Source organism: Nicotiana tomentosiformis, chromosome 6, assembly GCF_000390325.3.
Source record: "Nicotiana tomentosiformis chromosome 6, ASM39032v3, whole genome shotgun sequence".
Classification (NCBI taxonomy): Eukaryota; Viridiplantae; Streptophyta; class Magnoliopsida; order Solanales; family Solanaceae; genus Nicotiana; species Nicotiana tomentosiformis.
The window spans coordinates 116,388,942-116,393,224 of NC_090817.1; positions in this window are offsets into that span (position 1 = coordinate 116,388,942).

Here is a 4,283-nt window from a genome sequence, read left to right on the forward strand (position 1 = left end):
GTACTTTCTATGGTTTCGAGACTACGCACGGATTGATACGATGTCTATGCGTTATTGTCGCACAGTGTTGGTGTAATGGCAAGGTGCTCGATTGTACGTTTAGGCAGTGAATGGCTCGAGAGAAGGGCTTCTCGGTGCATGATTTAGAGGTTTACTATTTAATTCCAGCAAAGGAAGAGCAATTGGACTATGAATGTTCAGGTTTGGGTTGATGAAATAATGAGACTTGGTATTTTTGAGCATGATGGAATTTTCATGGTGATATGGTGTCGTCGTCCTTGTTTGAACGCATTACGGTTCGCCAGTGTTATGGTCTTCTTTGATTTTTGCCTTCGGGGCAGGGTGTAGTGAAATGGTGTCTGAGGGGCGGTTGTCAGAAATAGCAATGTGCAGCGGTTTAGGGTCGAATTGGTATTTCTAATGTGGCGGCTTGAGAAAGAGGATCTTCCAGAAGGCTTAAAGTTGGTAGTGATTTATTAACTCAGGTGCTACAGAGATGGAGTATGATTTGATGCAACATTTGGGTAACAAAGAATGAGGAAGGACATATGGGAGGTGTCTTGCGGTGGTTGAATTACTAGCAGGTCAAGTATGAGAAGCGGAAGTCGAGAAATTGCTTAAAGGATATGGTTTGACCAAAGTGGGAGAGGCATAATAGCATATGGGTTTTGTGGCAGGATAGCTACGTACCTTGAGAAAGTGTATAATGGTTTGGAAATCGAGATGAAAGGTGATTTGGTCTACGTATTTTATTTGGAATGATGGTTACTGTACAGAGAGAGATTGAATATGGCATAAAGGAGTTTGCTTGAAATGAAGAGGGGTGTGAAGATTTTATTATCGTTTCAGATGCAATATGACTCGAGTTTGGATGACATTGTTGAGCTCTCAGTTGATGTCGATGGGGAAAGAACGGACTTAAATAGCAGTGGGCGAGCATGGGCTTAGAAGGGTTACTGAACTCATGGTAGTTGTACCTGGCGCAGCGTCGTTGGAAGATGTTGGTAAGGAATTCCACATGTGGGTTATCTCCTGTGAACAGGTTAGCTATGGTGTAATGTTAATGAATCTTCTGTGATGAATATACTTTCTACCCACTAAGAGGTCGAATATGTGATTGTAACTGGTGATTCATAATGTTCATGAAAAGCTTAACAAAAGACTTCGAGAAATTTGGCGGGTTAACGGTGCAAGATCATGGTAATTGAGAATAGAGGAATCATCGTGGGCTCTACATTATATGGTGATAGCTTAAAGCTAAGTGAGGGAGCCACACCGTCTACAATTGGATCGCCCGGTTATCTGCTTGTGTGGTTTCTGGCTATCGGTGTATTGGTGAACTATTTATGACTAAGAAAATAAAAACATCATGAGTAATTCTAGCAAGGGACTTAATGAATGTGTGCTAATTCGCTTTATCAACTCAGGTGCAGGTTTTGGGAAGACTTAGAATCTATGCTTCTTGTGGATGTAAGGCGCGAGGAAAAGAATTCAGCCGATTACTTCTTTGAGAGAGTGTTCATGCGATAGCAGAGCCTTGGAGTTTGGTTATGTTCGATATCAGGATGGAGTGGGTGACTCTCAACAATGATCCTAATGGATTCAAGAATTAAAGTACACCGCCTAAAGATTTCGGGTCTGTCGTGTGGTTAAAGACCAAATCTTTGCAGCAGATTACAAACGGAACTTGGAATATTCTATGTCATCATCGAGTATGCGGTGCAGTATTGGAGTAAAGGAAAAAATAGCTTCAGATTCACGGAAGGTATTGCCAAATGGGTATACCAGTTGGAGATGCTATTGTGCGCGTGAATAGGGTATGAGATGATTCATGGGTATTGAGACGATGTGGTCTCGCGATTCGGGTCACTCGGGATGAGTGCGGGTTGAGTTCGTTATGTTGTTAATGGAACTATCATATATCCAAGTCAGGTCAAGGGTAAATTGAAAGAAGTTGGGTCGGTTAGTAATGGATGAATCAGCATAATTGTGACAAGGATCAGTTCCTTCGTTGTGTGAAGTTATACGTATGGTTTGTGGTTGTACATGCGAGCTTGAAAGCCACCATAACCTGATTGATTTGGGAGGTAGTTGATTCAAATGGCTTTTTTTTGTAAACGTATTCCGGAATAGTTATGACGGTTTAGATCACGACTTGAGGTTTGTGTTTCTACGATTTGGGAATTCAGTTGCGTGTTGCATTGGTTTTTCTGAAATGAGTTAAGTGAAAGGTTTCTAGCCGATGAAGTGTTATTCTACTGGTAGCTCAGGGGTTATGATGAATCCGTGCATTCTCGCATAGCGGCATGATAGGTGCAGTAAGCGGCATGGGAATTTGAAAGTTGAGGACCAAGGTTACAGATCGGTGTTGATAAGAATGTCATGAGCTCGGATGAGCAGGGAAGAATTCAGATGTTTAAAGTGAGCTGGCATTATCTTAGTGTCGTCTGAGAAATGTGTTCTGTGGAAGAGGCGTTGTGTATTGATTCATGGATTGTGATTTGCCTTACAGAATTAGTACGGTCGGTGGTATAGGTGTGCGGACTTTGCTACATGAGCGAAGGTTGTGGGAGCATACCCCACAGGGAAATTGTAAGAGTGTGTTATGCTAGTCACTTGATTGTTAAAGATCGAAACCAAGTACGGAGATTTTTGGTACTATCATTAATGTGATGCCTGAAAGGCGCTCTATTCCCGTGGTTGTGAATTGTGAGGGTTGTATCGGATGGAGACGACTTGATTATTCGCACATGTGTTGAGGTCCCGTGTAGCTTGTGGTGTCATATGAGCAAGATATCTCTCGAGATGCAGGTCATTTATCGCACATTAGTCATGTTTGGGTTTTGTAGCGTATGGAGCTATCCGTCTCCCCAGGGTGGTATTTTCGCACTTGGCGTGCTTGTGGTCGATATTTGGTATTTCGTAGGTATAAGCATTATGACTTGATGGGTATTTCCTTATTTATTGTTATATGTGGATCGAGTGGCACGTCGCTACGGGTACGTTGTTTGATCGGGTTGCACGCCACAACAGTGAGATGTTGAGTACGGTTCCCTATATCTATTTTTGTGTATTTGGTTTCTCATTCTCTGAGAAGGGTTCATGGCATCTGTTCGGTCATTTTATTCGTTGCGCGGGTTAGGTAGTTCTTTCCCAGAGTTCGTGTTTCCTTATGTATCACATTCGAATTTGTAGCTTGTTGGCGCATTGATGGTGTCCTATGAGATTTTTGGCATTGATTGAGATGGCTTGGCGCCTGAGCAGCTTGTATTGGGTGAGATAAGGTTATTGGACATGAGATCAGTGAGATCGGAGTTATTAAGGGTATATTAAAGAGCAAATATCATTATTCGGTTCGGAATGAGGTAATGGTTCCTGTCAGGAGGAGAGCCTCCATGATTTATTGATTTGGTTAGGTGGTTATGAGTTTATACATATCTCTTCCGTCGTGGCAGTATCGCGAGAGTTGAAACAAGGCTTATATGTGTTATGAGGTATACTACGGGCTTCGGGTCAATGAAATGAGTTATGCGCCGCGTTGTGTGATGTTAGCATGGGCGCATGATCATGTCTTGGTACAGTGTATAGTGACTGATACAGTGTTCGTATGTTAGAATCAGGTCTTGTAGAGAAATTCGGAGGTTGGAATTTGGTTCTAAGGCTTATTGACTAAATAAAAAGGGAGGATCTTCAGTATGGCTTGAGCTAGTGTGCTCAACTGGGTTGTGGTGGCACGAGTAGGTGCACAAGGTGTTGAACAATGATTTTAGGGCAACTCTGGAGTAGTTTTTGGCACGTTCGAGGACGAACGTATGTTTAAGGGGGGAGAATGTAATGACCCGACCAATCATTTTGAGCTCTAGCACGTCGTCTAGCAGTTTGAAACCTTGAGTAGCATAACTTCAGGTATTATGACTTGTACGTGTGGTCGAAATTGAATTTCGGAAAGTTCGGAGTTGATTTGGAAAGAAAATTCTAATTTTGGAAGCTTTAAGTTGGAAGTACTATGGTTTGACTTTTGAGTAAATGACCTCAGAATCGGGATTTGAAGGTCCCAATAGATTCGTATGGTGATTTCGGACTTGGGCATATGTTCGGATTGAGTGCCGGGTGGTCTGGGAGTATTTTGACGCTTATTACATAAGGTTGGTATTTTGAAGGTTTAAGAATTCCCTAGTTTAGGTTGAACTGGACTTTTTGATATCGGGGTCGGATTTTGATTCTGAAAGTGGGAGTAGGTCCATAATGTCAATTATGACTTGTGTGCAAAATTTGAGATCAAT